The sequence below is a fragment of the Pithys albifrons genome, chromosome 3 (assembly GCF_047495875.1).
Source record: "Pithys albifrons albifrons isolate INPA30051 chromosome 3, PitAlb_v1, whole genome shotgun sequence".
In the NCBI taxonomy this organism is placed as follows: Eukaryota; Metazoa; Chordata; class Aves; order Passeriformes; family Thamnophilidae; genus Pithys; species Pithys albifrons.
In genome coordinates, this window is record NC_092460.1 from 39,352,528 (window position 1) to 39,377,444 (window position 24,917).

At 40.2% G+C, this 24,917-nt stretch overlaps 1 protein-coding gene across 4 annotated transcripts in view; it reads left to right on the top strand.

Annotated features, from left to right (window-relative positions):
* Positions 1-5,284: 5,284 nt before the first annotated feature.
* The window catches only part of CCDC91 (coiled-coil domain containing 91), a 134,061-nt gene continuing 114,428 nt past the window's right edge, over positions 5,285-24,917 (top strand). The window contains exon 1 of one of the 4 annotated variants that reach the window (XM_071551454.1): positions 5,285-5,447. The gene's annotated coding sequence lies outside the window, so the exon portion shown is untranslated. Of the gene's footprint in view, positions 5,448-17,800; positions 17,856-24,721; positions 24,860-24,917 lie in introns of those variants that run through there. The other 3 variants (XM_071551451.1, XM_071551452.1, XM_071551453.1) reach the window with 3 other exon arrangements.

Here is a 24,917-nt window from a genome sequence, read left to right on the forward strand (position 1 = left end):
GCAACAAATATGTATTTTGTTTTATTGCCAATTGTGGGGATATCAGTGAGGACTGAAGTAGGTGGCAATGGGAGTAGTGACCTCAACATGGCAGAAATCAGAGATTTAAGTTGATGAAACAGACTAAATTATTCTAAACATGATGGCTACTTTCAGTGCTGACACAGTATTTTCTTCTGCCCATTCAAACTGTTTCACTGTTTGGGTCTGGCTCTTATTGATCATGTTTGGTAAGAAGCTGAACTTGCTCCATTTTTTCCTTCTGATCACCAAACAACAGATCATAAAGACTTTAGATGCTATAAGCCTTGCCTCTTTCTGGAAAAAATAATGGTAATCTTTCACATAAAGAATCTTACTGTCCTACCTCCCATTGTCTCAATCTGCTTCAGCATAAGAAAAGTGAATACTTCATTTTGTTGTGTTATATCACCAATTTCCCTCAGCAAGGAAGTCAGCTCTTCAGGTTACTCATGGCATTTAATAATGGTAAATAAATCTATATGTACCTAAAAAAATCATGCTTGTTCAGCAGTATTTGTTATTTCTCTACTACGCTCTTAAAAAAGCCTCCAGTCCAACAGCATCAAAGCCATTGTTTCCTTTAGAAGACCCACAAATATGACTGGCCTCATACCACACAAACTGCTTGACTGAAGGGGGGTATTACCCACCTATTTATAACCACCCAACGTTGCCATGTAAGGCTGAATGAATTTTAAAAAAAAATCCAGAACTGACAGGAATCTCTATAAACTTTCCTCTCTAGGAGACATAACAATAACATTCAGCCCAAATTAAGAAGATTTTGGTCTTAGATTCGTTCAAACTATTTTGGGTGCAATTACACTGGCCCTTCTGTTTTTCAGTAATCTAAGTATTATGAAAGGTCTTTTTCATATTTCATAAAGCTCTAGAGGGGAACATACTTTAGAGCTGAGTATAGCTACCAAACATAAACAATCAATCTTTAGCTAATTGCTATATTCAAGCTTAAGTCAAAATACAAGCCTCCCATCCAACTTCTTCTTCCCAATTCCTTTTAAAAGCTGTAATCAGTCTGCAATGTGTTTCCTCCCCTGGCTTTTTCTTTACTTGCTGAATTTATACTTAGTAAATTGTCAAACTCGGGCTTCAAGGAATTAGTTTGAGAGTGAGAGAGACAAATGGATTTTTTTTGTTTATTTCTTCACCTTTCAGTTTTTCAAAATATGGTGGCTGTCAAGAACCAGTTCTGCTTTGGAAAAATGCCAATTCATAGCAATGGTCTGTGCAAACTGGGGAATTCAATGACCTGCAATGTTAGAAAGAAAACTCTCGAGTTAGCAAGAGAATTTTAGCTCTATTTACTTGGGGTGCACTACAGTAGGAAATACTCCCAAAATATAATGGGCATTATTCAGGGAGATTTTCAGAAAGAACTGAAGTGGGTCTTGAGACAGTTCAGCTGAAGTAAAAGTGAAGTAGATTCACCACCAGCAGCTTATTTCAAAGGCTACAGTGTGGCAACTCAGCAGGGAAAATGATTATCAAAACAAAACCACATCAGACCCCAAGGAAACCAAAAATACAGATATTTAGAAAATTATAGACTTAAAAAAAAGCAAAACCAAACCCCCAAAAAAACTCCAAACAAAAAAACCAACCAGAGATGGAGGCCTGTGTTACAAAAATATCAGTTTAGCAGAAGAGATGTTGAAATTGATTTTTGGACAAGCATTTTTCATATATGGAAATCCTTAATATCTGGATTCGTTTTGGAAGTGTTTTAGTATAGTAGGGACACGTTCACCCTATGCTGCTGATACAGGAATCAAGGGTAGAGTGACTCTGCATCATCTTTCACTGATACTTTTTACCTGTCATTAAAACAGCATTGGAAAGTGCTGAGATATAAAACTAATGCAATAGTTTTAGCAGAAAATCAAAACAGAAGAGTTTTCATTTTTTTCTCATTTACCAAATTCTGACACAGAAAAAAGTAAGAGAAGTCTGATAATGGTCATTATGAAACATGAAACCCAGGAAAAAAAATATAATACATAATTAAGGAATGCATTTACTTACTAATTTTCAAAATGGAGAAAATGAGCTAATTAGACAAGTCTGCATTTTGAGGGGGCATTTTCCTTTACATATGAAGAAAAGTGTAAAGTTAGGTGTATTATATACTAATTCTCACAACCCAAAAGACACAGCTGCGCTTGAAAGACACAGTGAAAATGCAATTACCTAATTTAGCTTGGTAAGAGCTACTTTTTCTTGGCTTTTTTCCCAGAAAACATTTATTCCTTCTGCAAAAACAGTATACCAAACTCTAAAATAGAAAAGGAACATGTTACAGAGTTGAAATCTGGAATACACTGATTATCAATGTAACATACTTTAGGATTACTTTCTTCAGTAAGTGAAACTTGCATTAATCTGTACAAAGAGAACAATATCTTGATAGTCAGAACAAGTGAAATCCTCAGTAATTGACAAAACAGCAACAGGCACTCCAGGCTTCAGAATGTGTTTGAAAACCATCCTGGAAAGAATCTCCTGAAGTTCTGAGAATCAGAATGTTCACTTTCAGCATTACAGAAACCAACCAGGTAACTACTGACTAAAACTTTATGGAACTTCTTGAATGTACTGATATTAATATAGAATATTGAAAAGGTTTTCTTAGAGAGATTTTTTTTCCTCTTTTACATCCAAGAAGAAATTTTACCATCTGGCTGACCTATATAATGGTCTCTAGATGGAATAATATTTTGGTAGATTAATTAATGCAAAAGACAAGCTCTTAATTGCTGGTTTTGATCACTGATGATCAATGTTTCAGAAACTTCCATCAAAGTGTCAAATTTTGCAGTGTTCAGGCATAAGGTTTTGTGCTTTCTTTCTTTCTTTTCTTTCTTTCTTTCTTTCTTTCTTTCTTTCTTTCTTTCTTTCTTTCTTTCTTTCTTTCTTTCTTTCTTTCTTTCTTTCTTTCTTTCTTCTTTTCTTTCTTTTCTTTCTTTTCTTTCTCTTTTTTCCCATGGCATAGCTTGGGAAAAGACAGATAAAGGTATATCTTATTTAAAAAAAAAAAAGGAGAATCATGTTCTATAGCAACCTTTGAGAACTCTGCTTTAAAAAGGACTACTTAGATATTTTTCTCCCAGCTTAACCATACTCCCAGAATTGAGCAATTTTTTGTGATTAACTGAGTGATTTCTTTGTGCAATATTGTTTACTCTAAAATTTCTATGAACTCAAATATTTATTAAATTTAAAATGTGATGGGACACTGAGCCTACACTACCGTATTTTTTATTTTTTAATAATATTTTGTTGAGGCCCTGGCTCAGGTTGCCCAGTGAAGCTGTGGGTGCCCCATCCCTGGAATTGTCCAAGGCCAGGTTGGTTGGGGCTCTGAGCAACCTGGGCTAGTGGAAAGTGTCCCTGCCCATGGCAGGGGGTGGAATTGGATGATCTTTAAGGTCCCTTCCAGCCCAAAAGCATTCTTTTGATTCTGTGATCTTAAGTTTCTTCATGAAGTATGGAATATGAAAATTGCTGCAATACCGTAATGCTAAATCTTTTTCATTCTATGCCTTTGAATGTACTATTCATTAAGTAAATATCTATTCTATTAGATACTGACACTGTTTTGTTTACAAAATAGGTTCAGTGGTGAAATTAACCAGTTGTTTCCCCAGTTCATCCCATTCACGACTTGGTTTCTTCCCCTTGTTTTGGCAACTTTATGTCATGACCTCTCAGCACTTTGCAGCAATGGCTCAGAGAAGGCCACAAAGGCTTATTTCCTCCTCCCCAGCCTGAGGCTGGTGTGATCTGCACTGTCTGGCATTTTCCTGATTAATTTCTGTATTTCTCAGTACAAGAAAGATGTGGAGGTACTGGGGATGGTCCAGCAGAGGCCACAAAGATGTTAACAGGTCTGGAGCATCTCTCTGATGAGGAGACACTGTGGGAGCTGGGCCTGAGAAGAGTGAGAGGGGATCTCAGTCTTATACATCTTATATGTCTTCTATATAGTCTCAGATATATGAATATCTCAAAGGCAGGTGCCAGGAGGATGGTGCCAGGCTCTTCTCAGGGGTGCCCAGCGACAGGTTGAGGAGCAATGGCCACAAACGAAAACACCGAAGTTTCACCTCAATGTGAGGTAGAACTTCACACTGAGTGTGGCAGAGCACTGGAACAGCTGCCCAGTGTAAGAAACAAAGTCTCAACCTTGTAGGTTTTCAATTAAAGTTTATTATATGATAAAAGCAATTTCTGCATGCTGGGTGCAATGGATGCAAGCATTGCTCGCCATCGCACACTGAACACAGTGTAATTCTAACATTCATTTAGTCTCACATACATATTCATTAAATCATGCATAAACATTCTAAGTACACTGTTAAGCAGTTTAACATATACTACTATAGCTAAGTTACTTTTACAATCCTAGTAATAACCCCACCATAAATTCTGTTCCTCTTAGAAGTGGGAAAGTTTAACTATTGTGTTACAATTCATGTGGTCTTTGACAAAGTTACAGGAGATAAAGTGATTTCACACTATCCTGTTTATCTCTCCATGTGGGTGTAAGTTGGATTTTTTGTTTAATTGGCTGGCCATTGTTTCTTCTCATGTCACTATAGGAGCTCCAATAACTCATTCATTTTACTGACACGAATCACATTCATACTTCTCACACCAGGGAGGGCGTGGAGTCTCTCTCTCTGGAGACATTCAAACCCACCTGGATGTGTTCCTGTGTCACCTGCTCCAGCAGGCACGGGGGTTGGTCTAGTTAATATCCAGAGATCCCTTCCCACCCGAGGACTCTGTGATCCTGTTTTCCAGGATGACGCGCAGGGGAGGCAGCAGGTGCTGCCCGCCGTGTGCGGGGCACCGAGCCCAGGGCCGGGCCGGGACAGGATCCAGCTCGGAGCCGAAGGGCAGGGGGCGAAGGCTCCATCCCATCCAGGGCCAGCCTGGCATTCCAGCCTGGCATTCCAGCGGCGGCGGCTCCGGGAAGAACAATGGGCGGCCACTCCCGTGCCGGGTGCGGAGCCACCGCCGATTTTAGGAGCTCTCGAAACACAGAGAGTACCTTAGCGAAGAGACATTATTTATTGTGCGCAAATCACGAGCAGAAAACTCGCACAGATTAGGCACACCGAGGGGTAAAAAGCCGCATCTTTTATATAGTGAAAGTCACCCAAGCCCGCCTACCTGGTACATATTCCCCGCCTACCTAATGCATATTTATTTCGGTGATGTAATCTTACGCAACCCTTGAAACACAAGGTTCTTTCCTTCATTAAGCAACTCGTGTTGTAGAAGTTCTCTGACGACATCGCTGACGTGTGCCAGAGGTGGGGACGCTCCGCCGGGCACGGACACTCCCCCGGCGGCACCGACTGACCCGGGCCGGGCCGGCCGCGCCGATGCACATCCGGGTGAGGCCGCGGGGCGGGAGCGGCCCCCGGGGCGGGAGGCGGGGGCGGGCTGGGGCTGTTCCCTGCGGGGTCTGCCCCGGGTGCGGGAGCGGAGCGGGCGGGCACCGGGCGGTACAGCCCGGCCGCAGCCTGGGGAGGACGATGGTCCCGGTCCGGTGCGACTCCACCTGCCCCCATGTGCCTTCTGCCTCCACCTGCCTTCCCTTGTCTTCTGCCCTCACCCGCCTCCACCTGCCACCCCCTGCTTCCACATGCTGCCCCCTGCCTTCTTCTGCCTTCACCTGCCATCATCACCCATCTCCACCTGCTCCCCGCTGCCTTCTACCTCCACCTGCCGCTCCCTGCCTCCACCCGCCTTCACCTGCCGCCTTCTGCCTCCACCTGCTTTCACCTGCAGCCTTCTGCCGCCTTCGCCTACTTCCACCTGCTTTCATCTGCCGCCTTCTGCTTTCACCTACCTCCACCTGCTTTCACCTTCCTTCTGCTGCCTCCACCTGCCATCACCTGCCACCTCCCATCTTTACCTGCTTCCACCCACCTAACTCCTGGAAGCCTTCTCTGCACCACTGCTCACCTGCCTCCACCTGCCATCTCCTGCCTTCTGCTCCTACCCACTTACACCTCCCATCACCTGCCTTCTCCTGCCTTCACCTGCCTGACTCTTCCTCCAAACCCTCCCTGTGCAGCAGCTCACCCCCCTTCACCTGCCTCCACCTGCCTTCCCCTGCTTTCTTCTGCTTTCTCCTGCCTTCCCCTGGTTTCACTTGCCATCACCTCCCATCCCCTGCCTGCACCTGCCTGACTCCTCCTCCAGGCCCTCCCTGTGCCACAGCAGGGATCCCCATGTGCAGTGATGGCTGTTCATAGCGATGTGGTGTAAGGGTTGCTACAAAGGAGCAGCAGGGACCCTCCTTCCTTCCCTGCACCAGAAAACTGATATCCCCGTCATGAGGAAGGAGAACCCTGTGATTAGTTCTCTAGCTCAGAGGTTTGGAAATCCTGGCTTTGAGTTCTCTGCTCCTTCGCTTTCCGAGACCAAACTACGTGGCCAAGTTTTCAAACATCATCCAGAATCATTAATTGTGGTGAAATACCCAGTCTGATTTTTCAGAGGTGCCTGGGTGTCTAATACCTGTTACTGTAAATGGAGTTAGGTGTTGAAGTGTTCCCGAAAACCTCTCTGAATCTTCAGGCATCTTTGTATAAATCTGGTCTTTAAACATTCTAAGTTTTTGAGGCTTCTGCTATGTATGACAGGGTTGACTGTGTCCTGATAGCACCTGGAGAGAGCCTTCTGTGGGATACTCTTGAACTCTCTCTGCAGTTTTGGTTCTTCTCAGGAAACTATATAAGCAATTTTCCTTTCCTATCATAACAATTTCTCTTACCTAAGAACTGCACATTGTGAATACATCTTTTGCCACCTCACTGCAATATTTTAGCAGAACTTAGTGTATTTTTTGTCACAGTGCTTGAACACCTCTTTTCAGTAGACTCACCTAATTATTTGTGTCCCTGGTGATTTCTGGCTGGTTTTCTGTCTGCTCGTTGGATTTTGCTCTTCCATAAATATTTTGTAAATATATGACTTAGTTCTGAGTGCCTTCACATCCATGGCTTGAATGTCTAAAGTAAATGTTGGTGCTAGTGTTGTAAATGCTTCACTGTGAGGGTCTCAGTCCCTAACACTGGAAGCAGAGTGCTGACCATTCTCAAACACAGTTTGCAGGGCAGACAGTGTCTGTTAAGTGCAATAGTGATCTTGTTTGGTAGGATTTGAAAGAAGAAAATCACAGTATTGTTCAAACAGGTGATGCCTGGATGCTCAGTGGATAGTAGATAATCCCAAAGGCTTTTTCAGAACCTCTTAAAGAGATTCTTGAGAGTCTGGTGCTAGTTTGAAAGGGAGACAGTTAAATACAGGAGAGTAGGAGACAATGTACTCTGTGCCTCAACATGTCTTGGTGAATGACTGCATCAATAATTCCTTCTGCTCTTAGCCTGGGACATTTCCTCTGCCTTAAAGCTGAGATGGTGTCTTACTGTAGCTCACCGGAGGAGGTAGATCGATTGTGTGCACACCAGACTGAGACAGGGAGCATTAAAATAGGGTCTGTCACCTTTGGATATGTTTTCATCCAAATCGTATTCTGATCATTGGTATAATTAAGGTTTCCTTCAAGTTTAATTCTACCCAGTATTAGTGAAAACTGAGCATTTCTGGTGACATATTTGCTTCTGTCATGTTCATACATAAAATTCCACAAGGACCTTGAGGGGAATCCGCGTGAGGAGTGGCTGAGGGCACTTGGTCTGTTCAACTGGAGAACAGGAGACTGAGGGGAGTCCTCACTGAAGTCTACAGCTTCCTCTTGAGAGGAAGAGGAAGAGCAGACACTGATTTTTGCTCTGTGGTGACCAGTGACAAGATGTGAGGGAATGGCCTTGAGATGGTGTCAGGGGAGGTTTAGGTTGGATATTAGGAAAAGGTTCTTCCCCCAGTGGGTGGTTGAGCACTGAACAGGCTCCCCAGGGCAGTGGGCACAGCATCAAGGCTGACAGAGATCAGGGAGCATTTGGACAATGTTCTCAGCCACTCCTGGGGATGGTCCTGTGCAGTGCCAGGAGATGGACTCCATGATCCTTGTGGGTCCCTTCCAACTCAGCATATTCTGTGATATGAAGATGTGTTGATCAGTCCATTTTTCAGTAGAACTCTCAATTCAGTTTCATTCCTTTTGTACCTAATTACAGCCTCCTTGGTTGTTTTCTGCATGTCTTTGAACATCAGGGACTGTTAGGCCAACTCCATGTGTCTTTCCAAGTGACACAACTACTGCCAGTTTGGTAAGAATATTGCTGCCTAGACACCGTTGGCTGTGTCTGTGGTGCCAGGATGATGATAGCTACATAGATTTGGAGGTGCCAAAATACAGTTATTCTGGAGAGCATATTTCTGGTCCAGAGGAACAATCGAATTGCAATCTCAAGGGCAATAACTGGCCCTCTCCATATGTTTACAGAACTGCTGAGACATCTAAGTATGGTGTCTATCTGAGCAGTTGGCTGGGTTCCTCCTGGCTTACCGAAAACCCAACTTCCAGGAATGCTTGCAACACCAAATGGAAAAAAGTTTGTGGTGTGATGGAGGCAAGATTTGTGTGAATTTTTCAATGTAAAGTTCACAACACACTCTTGTCCATGTTCTTTTGAGTCTGTTCAGGTGCACAGGGTGGTAGTTTGTGTCTCATATGCTTGTGTGTGTTTTATAATCTGCTGTTGTGCAGTATTTGATGCTTGAATATCCTTACAAGAAAATTCTTTCTGCTTATGTAGAACTAATTTGATCATAATAGTGAGGGAAAAAAATCTTCTTAAACCAATCTTGATACTTTCTCATCTATGTTTTTTCTTCTGTGTTGGGCTTTTCCCCCAGCACTCTTGAGGTTTCAAGCTGCAGATAAATTTTAAGTCATGCAGACTATATCCACATTTCAGTGCAGTGGAAGGGGCAGATTAGCCAAGTGTTGCAGGGTGACTTTCAGACATTGTATTATCCTGTTACCCTTCATTACTTTGCTACTTTGATATTTCTAATCATAAGAATGCACCAAAAATTCAAAATGCAGGCATTGTTTTTCTGTTTCGTCTCTCTTCTAAAGACTTAAGATTTACGTGGAAATGATCCTTTCTTTTGTTAGTAAAAATAAATACCATAAATCTGAGGTTTGGATTTAGCTTTTCTGATAAGGCCTATTGCAACCCCAGTCTTCTCTTATCCCTTTGCATCCCTTGAACAAAGGTACCCTCTCTCCAGACCTCAGTGTCCAAAAGTGGTGTTACTTTTACAATAGGAATTAGATAAATTCTAGGGATTCTGTCCAGTCTTTCAATGAAACCAGTAAACCATTAAAAATGTAAATTCCATTATGGGACATGCTTGGAGAAGGAGAATTACATACCCTTAAATTTCTCTCTAAGAAATCATAGAGGACTTTTCAAATTGAGAAAAAAGTGAATTGAGTTCTTTACTTAACATGTACAAGTGATGATGGATATTCCTGAAGAGTATTTTAGGGATGTAATTTTTAGAGAACTCTTCTACAGTTTTCCAGCATCTCTGTCTTCCTTAGGTTTGTTTGCGTACATGAAGCTAATATTTCCTGTGATCCCATTGTTACAGACACTACTGTCTAATAAACTTTCCAATTCTTTGAATAAGAGCTAGATAAATGGGCATAATATTTATAAAGCCACTCTCTCAGAACGAGAAATATTTATCATATCTATATAATGCCTATAAAAGAAAAGCATGTTTTGCTATTTCTCAGTGAAGTTATAAAAATTCAGGTTTTGTGTCTTTAAGAATCGGAAATGGCTTTAGTTTAAGTTGTTGATTTCAGTCAGTATAAAATGTCTCTTCTGTTATATTTGTGTGAAGTTCTAAGTTTTAGCTTTGAGAAAATTGCTTAGTTGGTTAAAACTTGGTTGTAATAATGCCAAGGTCGTGGGTTCAATCCCCTATGTGGGCCATTGACTTAAGAATTGGACTCGATGATCCTTGTGGGTCCCTTCCAACTCAGAATAGTCTGTGATTCTGTGATTAAATCAAGCATGTCTAAACTGGAGTGCTAACTTAGTACAAAAATATGTTCTAAAGTCTCAGGCAGTTTGTGGAACTCTAGAGGTCTTTACAAACTTCTACTTAGTGAAAAGGATATAGGTCTAAATTCTGAGTTTTAGGGTTCCCACTAGCAACTCTGGTAATAGTTTTAGAATGTAGAGTTTTCACCTATTTAGCACTTTTCTTGGCCAAAAAACCAAATTTCAATGTTATCTAATTTTTTGTAAATGTCCTTATTTGAAAACAATTGGCAACATAATACTCAAATATTAAGTAGTCAGGCAAGTTTTCAGTTGCAGTGAAACGTCAGTCAGGTCTTGACCAATTCTTCCACCTTTAGATAGACTCCAGAAATATTGCCTCTCATTTTAGTGCAGTCCTTCTGGAAAAGACGGCAAATGCATATATATAAACTGATTTTAGGTGACTCTGCAACAGTAATGGTTGGGGCTTTTTGTTTGTTTGTTTTAGGAAAAAAGTAATTATGTTAGGGGTGGTTCCACATTGTGACCTTTTGCTTCTATTCATCTTTCCTTTGGATTATAAGGCAGTATCAGATGTGTACAGAACAAAGCAATATGTAAAGGGTAGATTGCTTATAATCCATAGAATACAGTTGGAATCTGGCACTAAGGGCTGACAATATTTAAAACTATTTCTTTGGAAATGAAGTATATACGGTGTACAAAAAAACCAAACTCAAATTATTCCATTATCAATTTCAAGACTGTAGCCTTGAATCTGTTACTAGAGCTGTTGATTTTACTTCAACAAAGGACTTAAAAAGGGTTTCATGTGCTGTGTTATTTCTAGAAAAGCAGTTCACGGTGGCATTACTATCCATGTTTGAATATACTGACTGGTTGTGCTTCAGCTTTTGTACACACAGAAGAGTTGTACTCTGATTATGAAGTATTGCATTCTTGAGAGCTCTTGTGTGGCAGCACAGCCATACCAGGGCACTGTAGTCTTTTGATCTGAATAGAAGCAGAAAAACACACAATTTGCAGTCATCTCTTTTAAGTAGCAATCTCTTTTAAGTGTGTGAAAATGGAGTGGAAATTTCATATTGATTTCCGTATGAATATTATGAACTGAAAGGCATGTCCCATGAGGGGCAACCAAGGACTTTGAGTTTGTCCAGTTTGGGGAAAGGAAGGCTGAGGGGGGCCCTCTACTTCCTGAAGTAGAAAAATGGGAAAGTGATGCTGGTCTCTTCTCCAAGAAGTGACAGGGTGCGTGGGAATGGCTCAAAGCAGCATCAGGAGAGTTTTAGGTTGAGCATTTTGAAGCATTTCTTTACAGAGAGGGTAGTCAGGCACTGGAACAGGCTCTCAGAGAGGTGGTCAATGCCCCAGGCCTGTCAGTGTTTCAGAGGCATTTGAACAATGCCCTTCATGTGCTCTTAACTTTTGGTGAGCCCTGAAGGGCTGAGGCAGTTGGACCAGGTGATTGTTTTGGGTCCCATCTCACTGGACCTGTTCTGTTCTGTGAACCCTCTGGGAAAGAGATGCAGCTGTGGGTGAGGATACTGAATAAGTATGAGCTGAAAGGGATGACAAATACTTGCTATAAGCTATTTTCAAGAACGTAACTGCTGTAGATGTACTTGCTGTTGCACTTGTTCTTTGGACATGCTGACTGAAGGCAGAAAAAATCTGTAAGAAGGTGGGCAGGTTTAGAGATGCTTCATCTGTTGTTATGTACCCAGAATAGTTACCTGCTTTCTGGGGAAGCCTCATTAATCTCTGCTTAGGTTGGGGATCTCTGTTTCTCTGGTACCATGTGGGGATTTTTGTTATGTACAAGAGGTCTCTCTGTCAGGAACAGCTACTTTTAAAGTTATGGAAATTGCTCAGAGATTGCCTGATGCCTACACTGGGCAAAACATATTCTTCAAGATTATGGCATGTAGGTGTCTCCACATATGACAAATTGGGCTCCTGAATTCTCTATGCACATACTCACATGAGACAGGTCTTCTGCAGTGCTGATGAAAGCTTTGGAAATTTCAGTGGATAACTGAGTTTCTTTTGGCTTTAGGTCAGCACTTGATGGAATGGTAACATGAGATCAACACGATTCTGCAGTATTGGATTATATAAACTAATCCCAGTTTGATTCAGGCTATAGGGTAAACCATTAGGAAAAATGTAAAGGAGGCAAATCCATTGTGAGATAAGCTGACTATTTTAGAAATGGGTTGTGGAGTCCCACAGAGTCAGTAGTTGTTCCCTGAGGCTCTGGTGGAGTTCAGTTTTCAGGTTGTTGTAGAATATGCACTTTCTGTCTGTGTTCTGAGTATGCTTTGCTAATGTGTTTATGTATCATTAATGCTACTAATAATGAAGTAATGAAATGTTAAACAAAAAAAAAGATTTTATTAATTTTTATTAAATATGTTTTTAACTAAACATAAAAGAAAACCTTATAAATGTTTTGATAATTGACTATCCCATTATGGGACCACTCATGTTAAAGAAAAGCAGGATACAGACTGTAATTTGCATTTAACTGCCTGTGGAGATACAAGAAAGCATTAGTAGGATCATGTCATCATTGTGCTGGCACAAATTCTATTCTGAAGAATAATTAAAAGACTCAAGAAGAGGCCCATGGGAATCTCATGGGGTTTTTACAAGACCGAGTGCTGGGCTGCACCTGGGTTTGGACAACTCCTTGTGCCAATCCAGGCTGGGGATGAACAGAGGGAGCAGCCCTGGAGAGAAGGACTTGGGGGTGCTGGTGGGTGAGAGGCTGGACATGACCCATCCCAGAACCCGCCCTGTGCTGGGCTGCATCCAGAGCAGCGTGGGCAGCAGGGGAGGGGGGGATTCTGCCCCTCTGCCCTGCTCTGGGGAGACCCTCCTGCAGAGCTTCCTCCAGCCCTGGGGGCCCAGAACTGCAAGGACATGGAGCTGTGGCAGCGAGGCCAGGGGAGGGACACCAAGATGATCAGAGGGATGGAGCAGCTCTGCCCGGAGGAAAGGCTGGGAGAGTTGGGATTGTTCAGCCTGGAGAAGAGAAACTTTGGGGTGACCTCATTGTGGCCTTGCAGTGCCTGAAGGGAGCCCACAAGGAAGATGGAGAGAGACTATTTCCAAGGGCCTGGAGTGACAGGACAGGGGGAATGGCTTCAAACTGACAGAGAGCAGGTTTAGATTGGATATCAGGAAGAAATTCTCCCCTATGAGGGTCGGGAGGCCCTGGCACACATTGTCCAGAGAAGCTGAGGCTGCCCCATCCCTGGAAGTGTCCAAGGCCAGGTTGGATGGGGCTCTGAGCAACCTGGGATAGGGGAAGGTGTCCCTGCCCTGAATGATCTTTAAGGTCCCTTCCAACCCAATCCATTGTATGGTTCCACGATTTAAGTTGTTCCAAGAGACTGTGGGTTTCAAGGGGTTTTTTTCTATTTTTGATGCTCATCTAAAATATTGTTGTGATGAAAATGTTTACAATATTAAAAACCAGATAAATGTTGCTACAGGAGGAATAAATATCTCTCAATCAAATAGAAATATTTTTTATGGAATAGAATTAATAATTTGGTATTAGTTAAATATAAAGAAATGGTTAAATAGAATTAAATTACTTTAATATAAATAAAAATGATAAATAAATATTTTATGCATACGCTGAATTTCTAACTAGATTCCCAGATTGGGTTGTGTCTGTTGTTGAGATAGTTCTTTATTTTCTTGTAGGGATATACCTTTTGCCGTGTTTGGTTAACAGCACTTGTTTGGAACACTTGGATTTCAGAAAGGCAGTGTTTTTACCTCACATCTTTGAAAGTCAGTTTTCCACATTATGTTTCTAATTACTGTGTGAGCAGTAGTAAGAAAATGGAAAAGGTTTGATCTCTGGTGTGGTAGGAATTTGTGGCCAATGACAGTCCTGTTATAAATACCCCCAGACTTCTGTGTGGCAAGGGAAACTCTCAGTGCTTCATTTCTAGAAGTATTAGAGACTTACATTAGAGAAGTGTTTGCTAAGGTGAATTTAGAGACTATCTTCATAGTGATAACTCTTTTTTAATAATTTGTTCAATAGGATAAAGATCCTGTGTCCTCAAACATGGTTAATTAAGAGGTAAGGAAGAAGAAATTTTCTTTGGTGAAAGAAAACGATGAGGACAATTGGTACCCCTTTGAAATGTGTTTTATGCCCTTCTACTCTCCAAGCAGCAGCTACTCTTAAGTCAACTGCAAAAAGTGAATACAATTCCCTACAGCGGAATAGGCTGCTTAACCTCTCCCTGAAAGTAGTTTCACATTTGAAAAACAAACTGAACAAACCCCATTCATATGAGAAGCAAAAACTAACCATCATTGCAACAACTCATAAAGAATTTGTACTCAATAGACAAGATTATGAAAGGATTCTCTGTGACAATGTTACAAGCCTTCAAATTAGACTTTCGTAAGTAATGTTTTTTGGTCTCCTCCCTTGGGGATTTTATTCAAGTGAAATAATTCTACATAAAATCTGAAGATTCAAAATACAAAACTTTCAAAGGTTCAGAAATGGGTTTGTAATGCCAGGTTGTTTACATAGCTGAGGGACCAAACTCATTTGAACTTCAAATAGGGAACATAAAAATAGTACTTATTCATTGCTAGTCAATTATTTTCTCTTTCAGGCCAGCAAAAAGGTAGCTTTTCATACAACAGAAAATAGCACTGACAGTGCTTTTCTGTTAATATTTGTGAAAATCCTCCAAGATAATTTGCACCCAGAGGTTATTTAGTGGTTATTCATGTGACAGTGAGTCCTTAGCTCAGCTTGCAGTGGAAAACTCAGATTAAGGTACAGAACTGCTAAACCAAAGCTGAAGTGCTTTGAACATTGATTTAGAAGCCCAGAATGACAATATACTTTTGTAATAGCCTTGATGTCTGTGTAAATATCTATAGATGTCCCTGATAAGTGAAAATAAAAGCTAAATTCACTCTTAAGCCACTGCTCTTCTACTTTCTGTTGGAGGTCCTATGGAATTTTTTAATGTTTTAGAGCCAAAGGAGACAGTAAACCATTTGTATGCTGTTCTTGTTCTTGATTGTATTTACTTTTTAATTTGGTGCAGTGTGATGTCTTGCACAGAATTGCCTATTTTGGTAATTAAGAAGGTGCTGTTGAACCATGATTCCAATGTGGGAGCCTTTTATTTACAAGAATTATTTGGCTGTAAATTAGTTTCAAAGACAACAAATTGTGAGAAGAAGAATAATAAAGAACTGTCGTTATTTTAATTACAGTTCAAGTCTTAATATAATGTGGGGAATGCTAATAAACATATGTAAAAAAGTAATTAGAAAAATTTGATACCTATCATTTAATACCATGAAAACATTTTGTTGCTGATAAAGCTTTCTGTACATGCTCTAGATTCTGAATTTCTGTTAGCTTGTAAATAAAGAAAACTAAGTGCCTTCTGTGTCTCCCTAAGGTTTCTAAATAAGGTGAGCAGAGGTAAAAGCTATCCAGTGTTTTGTGTATTGTTGCCAAAACTTGGTCTTGTAGTTCTTTATGGCTGAATTTTTCCTCATTAATATTTTGCCAGAACACACTGCTAGGATTGATTTATTTTGTCTTGAGGTGGGCTTGAGAGAAAGATTGGAATTGCATTACTTTGGATTACTTTAGAATCCATTTATATTAAATACCTACATTTTTCACTGAAATATCTTCTATTTATTGCAGAACACAGGACAGGGATATTTGGGATTTTTTAAAATTTCTGAGGAAAAGCAACCTACAGTCAACTTCTTTGTGCTAGGCTTGCTTTTCTCAAAACTGTAACAACACTTTACTATGTTGCCGTTCTTGAGCTTAGTGTGTGTGTATAGAGAGAAATAAACTGGAAATCCTGTCTCTGAGGATTGGAATTTAGTGTAGTTTTAGATGGAAAACAAAATATTTTAGCATACATTTGCCAGTTAAGCTTTTAAAAGAACTTTCCACTGGGTGCAGCTTCTGAAATAGTAAAGTAATGAGCTTCCAAAGAGGTTTCCATGTAATATACATGCCACAGTGGGCCTGCGTTTAGTTTATATGCTGCCAGAGTGAAAAATCAGTATCTTGGACTGATTAACCATGGATTGAAAAAAAGTCGTACTTAGTTTGAAATCATGGAATTGTTAAGGGTTGGAAAAGACCTCTATGATTGTTGAGTCCAGCTGTTAACCCAGCCCTGCCATGTTCACCACTAAACCATGTCCCTAAGTGCCACACCTACACATCTTTTAACTCCCTCCAGGACTGATCACTCAACCACTGCCCTGGGCAGCTTGTTCTAGTGCTTAACAACTCTTTTGTCAAAGAATTTTTTTCCCCAATATCCAATATAAACCTCTCCTGGGGCAACTTGAGGCCATTTCCTCTTGACCTCTAATTTACTCCCTGGGACAAGAGCCTGACCCCCACCTGGCTACAAGCTTCTTTCAGGGAGTTGTAGAGATTGAGAAGGTCTCCCCTGAGCCTCCTTTTCTCCAGGCTGAGCCCCCCCAGCTCCCTCAGCCACTCTATTCACCCCCACTCTCTGAGCTCAGCCACCCAGGTAGTTGTTTTACCCAGCAAAGAATGCTCCTGTCCAAGCCATGAGCAGCCAGTTTCTCCTGGAGACTGCTGTAGGAAATGGTGGGAATGGTTTTACTGCAATCCAGGTAAACAGCACTCAAAGCCTTTCCTTCATCTGCTAAGCAGGTCACCTTGTCACAGAAGGAGATCAAGTCAGACCCTCCTTCCATCGCTACTTGTGGGTGGGAGGTACATTTGCTCATGTCCAGTCAACAGGATAAAACTTTGTTACTTAATTACCCAGTACTGCTATTAATTGATTAAAAGTAGCTCCATGAGCTCTCTCACCAGCTTCCTAAATACCCTTGTGTGGATCCTGACCAGCCTTGTAGACCTGTGTGTGTGTCAGTGGCATAACAGGTCTCTAATAATTTTCTTCTGGATTGTGGGGCTTTCATCTGCTTCCTCTCCCTGTCCTCCAGGTGAGGGGGTTGGGTATCCTGAGGACAACTGGTCTTGGTGAAGACTGAGGCAGAGAAGGCATTAAGTACCTCAGCCTTTTCCTCCTCCCTTGTCACTATATTTCTTCTTGCATTTGATAAAAGGTGGAGATTTAGCCCTCCTTTTGTTGCTGATGTATTTTTAAAGTAATTTGTGTATTGTCTTTTATGGAAGTAGCCAGATTAAGTTCTAATTGGGCTTTGGCCCTCCTAAATTTCTCTCTGCATAACGTCATAACATCCTTGTAGTCCTCCTCAGTGGCCTCTCCCTTCTTCCAAAGTTGATAAACTCTTTTTTACCCCCTGAGTTCCTTTTAATGAACTCTGTTCAACCAGGCTGCCCTTCCCCATCAGCTAATCTTTTGACATATGGGGCTGGTCTGTCCTTGCACCTTTACGTCTTTGTTCATGAAGAATGCCCAGCTTTCTTGGTCTCCTTGCCCTTCAGGACTGCCTCCCAAGGCACTCTGTCAACCAGGCTCCTCAACAGGCCCGAGCTGACCTCAGGAAGTCCAGGGTGGCGGTTCTGCTGGCACCTTTCCTTGCTTCTCCAAGAATCGAGAACCCTGGCATTTCGTCGTCACTGTGCCTCCAACCATCACATCTTCCACCAGTCCTTCTCTGTTCATGAACAGCAGGTCATGAACAGCAGGTCCAGCAAAGTGTCTTCCCTCACCAGCTGTGTCAGGAAGTTCTCTCCCACATGCTCCAGGAGCCTCCTGGATTGTTTCCCCTCTGCTGCATTGTATTTCCAGCAGACACCTGGTAAGTTGAAGTCCCTTATGAGAACATTGGCCACCCATTGTGAGACTTCTTCTTTAGTCTTTTATAGAACATCTCATCTGCCTCTTCATCCTGGTTGAGGGCTATAACAGACTCTACTCCTACCAGGATATCTGCTTCGTTGGCCTTCCCCCTGGTTCTTGCCCAAAACACTCAACCCTGTCACAGAATCATGGAGCTCCAGACAATCCAAACACCCCCTGACACACAGACTTGCCCCAACACCTCTCCTTCTGTGCCTGTCCCTTCTGAAGGGTTTGCAGCCATCCATTGCACACTTCCACATATGTTCTGCTTGTGGGTTCTCAAGATTTTCTCCTGGGAAACTTTAAACACTTTGGTTTACTTCTCAGAGGTTTTTTTTTTTTTCCATTTTTCTCTGTTTTCTTCCTGGACATTCGATTAGCACTGATGTACATCAGCATTGTAAATCGACTGTGGAAAAGGTCTTAGAAACTGAGTTTAAAACCACTTTTGTTTAATCCACTTAGAAATGATTCATAATGAAATTTAGTATTAATTACAGTGTTATGAATGATAAAATGAGATATTGCTCCTCCAGGATCAGTTTAATTTTATCATTAGAAAATAAAAAATATTTTCTGCTTTAGGATTTTTGGAAATGTATTTTTTCTACTTATTGAGTTTTAAAAAGTGTGTACTACAGCCATGTAACTTTATCAATACTGAAGGTACCTGAGATTTGATGAAAATATCCTTATAATGCATTTGTAAACTGCCTCTAATGTTTATATAAAGGCCTGACTTGCCCTTTGTTGGGGTTGAAAGAGCAATATTGGTTTAAGAATCATATTTTCCTTAAAAGGAGAAGAGACAGAAATTAATGTGCTTGAAAATTTCAAAAATGTAGGCAAATTATATTTATTCTTTTAGAAACTATTAAATTTAAATTGACTGTGTGCCCTGAAGACTTTGCTATGCATAGATCCTTTTTATTTTAATATCTGAAAATATGCGCATGCTCTCTCTCTTTCTTTATATATGTGTGTTGCCCCAGTCATATGTACATAGTTGAGCAAAGTTAAAAGTTGATTTTTTGGATTTTATTTTGTGGTTTGTTTTTTTTTTTTATTTATAACAAGCAGAAATTATGTATTATAAATCCTTAGTATTTTCAGTGCACACTTTTAGAAGTAAACCACTTTTTCATGCATTCGAAAGGGAACAAGGTAATACTGTTAAAAAATGAACTTATCAATAAAAGATTTCAAAGTGTTTTTACAAGGGTAAAGACACTGACCTGGTACATTGCTTTAATGTATTCCAGAGTGTGTTTAGGAAGGATTTAGGAGGTTAATTTATCAAGTTCTTGGGATGTGAACTGGGTTAAAGACATGTTTTTAGTAAATTCATAAATACTGAGAAGCAAGAATGCTCAAGAATAGTTATAAAATACTTAAGTCACTTTTTATTACTGCTGATCTACATGGTATAGGTAAAACACACTCAGAAATGAAGTGATTCTCTTTCTAACATATTGAATTTTTGTTCTTTAAAAAAAGAAAAAAGTTAACAAAGTTGTTGAAAAAGCAGAGCACATTTTGATTTTAAATGGTCATCTTCTGGTAACAGCTGTGCTTAAACTGTTCACATTTCCTCATAGTGTAAAATACACAGTGATCTGATTACAGTGTCCAGCTTAGAAGTCTAGATAATAAATATTTCTGTTTTTAAAAAAGAATTTTTTAATTTTAATTTTTGTGCCAGCATTGAATCCCATGGAAAACTGTATTTAACCTGGTTTAACCACATGAGTATGGAACATGTGGAGTTAGTAACTGATAAGGACAGAACACTGGCAGTGTCTTTATTACAGCAAGGACCACTGATCAGTTTTTGCTTATTAATCCAATCTTGGTTTCTCCATTTGGTGTGGACTGTAGAACCACACAGTAAATAAAGAAGTGAGGGAAGGGTGAAAGAAGACCAGCAGATTAGAGAGTTGATTTTAGTTCTGGTCCTCAGGCACACTACACCTCCCCTTCAGGATCCTGGTGCCACCAGCCAGGCTCTTTCTGAGCAGCTGCTGTCATGAGATAGGCTTGGATTGCTTAAAATTTTCACATTTTGGATTAAAAAAATGGTTTTTCTTTGTTCCTATTTAGTGAAATGCTTTATGATTATAATTTTCTCTATAAATGGTGCAGTCAGCAATGTTTGCCCTGGGGGAAAGTAGTCATTTGATTATGGGAGTGATCTAACATACTAGTCATTGAGAGTTAGGGAAGATAGTTGTGATTTTTTCTGTTAATTTTTTTTGTTTACAATCCTATATTTTAGAAGATGACTGGATCAGCTGAAGTTGTCCATTCACATAGATTTTTTTTTTACTCAAAATCTCTACTGAAAATTATGGGTATCACCTGCAACTTTTCATTGCTAAATGCGTTTTTTTAATTACTATTGTGTGTAAGTGTAGGGCATTAATGGCTATTGTTCAAATATTCAAGTTTTTTCTTGCTGACTTCAGTCAAGAAAAAGCTGTTTTCGTTGGGAATTTTGCTGACTGAAGATTCTGTAATTGAGCAGTAATTAATGTAGTTAAAAGATATCACTCTACATGTAGTTTACACTGTGGAACCTGAATGTTCTGCTGGTTTTCTCAGCGTTGCCAGAAGGGAAACTTTTACATAGTAATTTCTGGATAAATTTCAGTAGTTCTTTTTAAACAGTGCTGATTTCAAAAGCCATTAAGTTCTGTGAATATAAAAGGTCCTTGTTACCTTAAATAATTCCAAGAATTCTCAAGTCTATTATATCCAATTTCACTATATGCATTTATAGTAAGTAAATGTCTGCTCCAGTTTGTTGTTATTTTGTTCTTGTAAAAGTATTCTACATGCACGGCAGTTTTATACTTTAGGATGAATATCTGTTAGACATGCATTTATTTCCAGTTTAACAAAGGAGGATGTACAAAATTGTGATTTAAAATAAATTGCATGGGAGAAGGAACAATTATTTTCTCTTAGACTGGGAAGATGTGGAACATTTTGAATTAGGCTCACTCTGTGATCCCATACAGTGCCCCCCTCCATAAACTTTGTGCATCCAATTTGTTCTGCATCTTAGCTGTGAGGCACTGTATGCTTTATGGATTATTTGAGGATTTCTCTGTGCGTGCATGGTAGTCTAATATAGGGATGGATATCCTTACTCATCTAAAAACCACTTTGCCGTCACTGCCATTGTTGCTGGTCAGAGCAGGTACTCCAGAAGGTGGTGATCAATGTCTGCTTAATGGCATAGCAGAACTTGGGGTTTTTTTCATATTTCTGGATGGATCTGCTTGGTAAGCCTTGATATATGATGATACTGTAACTGATAATAGAATTGAAGTTGTGCAGAGCTTGGAAAAAAAATCTGGCTGTTATTTTGTCTGTTTATTTAAAGGTGGGAGGAATAACTCTTCTTGAATGAGAAATAATTTTTGCCTAATTGTTAACTGATGTGTAATATTCTTGTTATCAATGCCCTCTTCACATATTTGGTACTTGAATTACTGAAATTTCCTGGGAACTTGCTGAGTATGGGACTTCTTAGAAAGTGTCTTCCTCTTTCTAAAAAGGACATGGTAGTGCTTACACATTTTTGTGAAAAGCATTAGGACTAGAGAAGAAGAGTATTCTAGAAATGCACAGTAGGTGTAAAGAATCAACCTGGAGAAAGAAATTGTTTTAAAACATTGTGTTCTGAGTAAAAGAAAAGGATTTAGGTGTTCAGCCCTAATCCCATTACCATTGTGGGCTGATCTGCTCCCAGCTTCCTCAGCACAGGACAAAGGCATTGATGGCAATCAGCCTGTTCTGTGAGACGTAAATGTTTGGGGTTTTTTGATTGCATCAGAGAACACAGAATTATGATAATATCCATTTGGTCAAAGATCATGTGACCAAAGTGTTGTGCTGCATGCCCAAGAGTAGACCAAAAATGAAGAAGGAAAAAGGAAAGGTAATGTGCACAGACATTCTGTCAAATGGAATTTAAAAATTAGTTCTGTCAGAAAATAGTAATGAAATATTAGACCCTGAGATTAGCTCACTTGGTTAAAACTTGGTTGTAATAATGCCAAGGTCATGGGTTCAATCCCCTGTGTGGGAGTTGGACTCGATCCTTGTGGGTCCCTTCCAACTCAGAATAGTCTGTGATTCTGTGATGTTTTCTGTTGCAAAGCATATTAGCGTTTTCATTTTGCTTGTTTATGAGTTGGGAGTTGGACAATGTGAAATCTTTCCAAGTTGCTTCATAAGAGGCATATGAAAATGAATTTCAAATCACACCTTGAGTTGCTTCATCTCATTAGGAGTGTATGAAAAAATCAAATTAATCTACTTAATATGAGAACCAAAAGTCATCAAGTCTTCTCTTTAAGTATTAGTAAAGGGGAAAAAAGGTGTAGTGATGGTGCATTCTTCTGTCTGCATGGGATGGAGTAATGCCTGGTCTTTTGTGCTTCTAACAGTATATCCAGAGCTTGCAAAAGAAAGGATTCAAAGGCTTTTTTAAATGGCCACTCATGTTTTATTTCACTTTTTTGGATTAAATTGTCACAGAATCTGATTTTCTAGTAGGCATTTGGTGGGAAACAAATATTACCACAGTTATTTAAATTGTTCTATTTCAAGATTAGCAACTGAATCATAAAATCACTAAGGCCTGTAAATCTGAGATGTAATTCTTATTCATTTTGATAATATCATCTCATGTCAGAGAAATAGGTTAATGTCTTTTTTCTTACTTCAAAGTAGTACCATATTCCTGTGAGAAGTACTGTACTTCCAGGGTTTGGAGGAAGCTGAAAGGAGGAGTTTTATTATTTGGAAAAGTGATTTTTCCTGTCCATTTGGAGTCATACAGTAATGATAAAGGAATGCTATGTATCTTTACATATCCTGTTTTGCATAGTAGAGGTACCGTGTGCTACTGCTTTTGGGGGGGTTTTTTGGTGTTTTGGGGTTGTTTTCCAAGTATCCATGGTCACCTGTCAGCTTTTCTAACACAAAATTAGAGTAATATGCTGCAAACTGCCATTTTGCAGTTTTTTTACAAACTTTTTATACACAAGTTAGAGGAAAAAAAAGTATTTTTCATAATATTTACCTATCAGATCTACTGAGCATCTTATGTTTGGAACTTTACTATTTTATTTTTAATTAAGGGAAAGATTCTTTTTCTGGTGAAGTGGTGTTGGTTTTTAGAATCAGTGATTCACTCAGCGCCAGATTTTCCTAGGTAGTGCATCGTGCCAAAACTCTGGGATTATCCTGTGTTTTGTTAGTTGGGGTTTTTTGATTTTTCTTTCCCTGTAAAGGATATATTCCTTCTTAATATGAAAGGTCTTCAGCACTCTTTTAATAACATTAATGACATTTATTAGTACAAGTTACCACACATCCATATGAACATGTATTCAAAGACCTAAGTTTTTGTTTGACATGTTGTTATATTAAATTGTGTTGCTATGATGTTCCTACTGTTACTAAGAGTCTGTCAAACCTTGTATTTTCACATACTTGTTCTGTGACAAAGTTCCCTTGAGGCAGAACTTGGTGGCTTTTACTCTTGCAAAGCTTTTACCTTGCACAGACACCTCTTTTTATGTTCTATTAAAACACATTACAGTGATTTGCAGGAAAAAAGAATTGATTGCATTTAGTAACATTTGCTATTAACAGAAAAAAATGGACTAACAAGATTTCAGTTGTTAGTCTGACTTCTTGAAGCTTAGTACTATTTCAAGTGGGAATGCATTTCAAATACCTGTGATCCTCCTGTTTTGCTTTTAAACCCTATATTTCTTAAGTTTATCTAGAAAAAAAAGTCAGCTCTTTGTCCTAGCATTCCCAAATCCTTAACAGTAGGTGTTTCTGTGCCATTTATTTGTTTCAAAGCAAAAAGATTGTGTTCCTGAATAAATACTGTACAAAAATTAAGCATATGGTTAGAGGGCTCACTTGCATGAGCTGCCTGGAACTGATATCCAGCTTTTCTGAGAGGGAAGCACTAAATAGCAAAGTACTGTCAAGGCCAAGAGGAAGACACACCTGAGACTACTGAAACTGGCTCAAAAAGCCATTCATTCATTATGAAATTTTAGTCTTTTTTTTATGAAAAAAAAATTGTTATTTGTAGATGCCTTAGCATATTGACAGTCAAATTGTGAGATTTAGTAATTGTTAGGAAGGGTTTTGAATAAATTAATGAAGTATTTTATTACTTCTGTAGACGAAGCATCCCCATGCAGTTTTTCTTTTTTGTTAAGGTTTTTTATTCATAATGCTGGAAGTTCACCTCAGCGTTCTGTGGAGTACTGATGCTTATGTAAGGCGTTTTCTCTTTCAACACGTGGTGAAAATATGTCATAGACTTACAGAATCACAGAATGGGGAGTTGAGCGGATTGTAAATGACCACCGATACGGTAGAGAGGTTTCTGCTTCCAGGAGCCAGGCTAGGAAAGCGACAAGCAGGGCTCCCTAGGATCAGGCCCCTTAGAAGCGAGGTCGGCTCCTCCCGCCCCCGGCCCGGCGACCGTCCCGAACGGAACAAGCCCGCACTTGCCAGGAGTCCACGAGGAAAAGCCAAGTTTATTGCTGCGCGCTAGCGTTTGAGGAGAGCATGGGAATTCCCCGGATGTAGGCGGGGAAGAGGGGCGGAGACGGGGCGGACTAACACAGTTCATTGGGTACATGCAAACGAAGCGAAGGAGGGAGGGGAGGAGCGGCAAAAGGACCAATGGGAGAATGAGATGGGCGGGGAAAGTCTACCGAAGGGTTTCCGGCACTCCGAGGCAGGGACAGGCCCCGCCCGGGCTCCAGCGGCGCGTCGTGGGTGGCCGCGCCGGCAACCACCCCCATGGCAGGGTCGGGACAGGACAGGGGGCTGCGACCCGGAGAGTTTTGTGGGAAGAAGAAACTTGGATAAGGAACGACCAAGGGAAGAATAACCAGGGTGGCCACATTAAGGGTATAACATTTAGACTGGGGAAACATCAATATCGGGTGTGAGCTTATTAGAGTCCTTA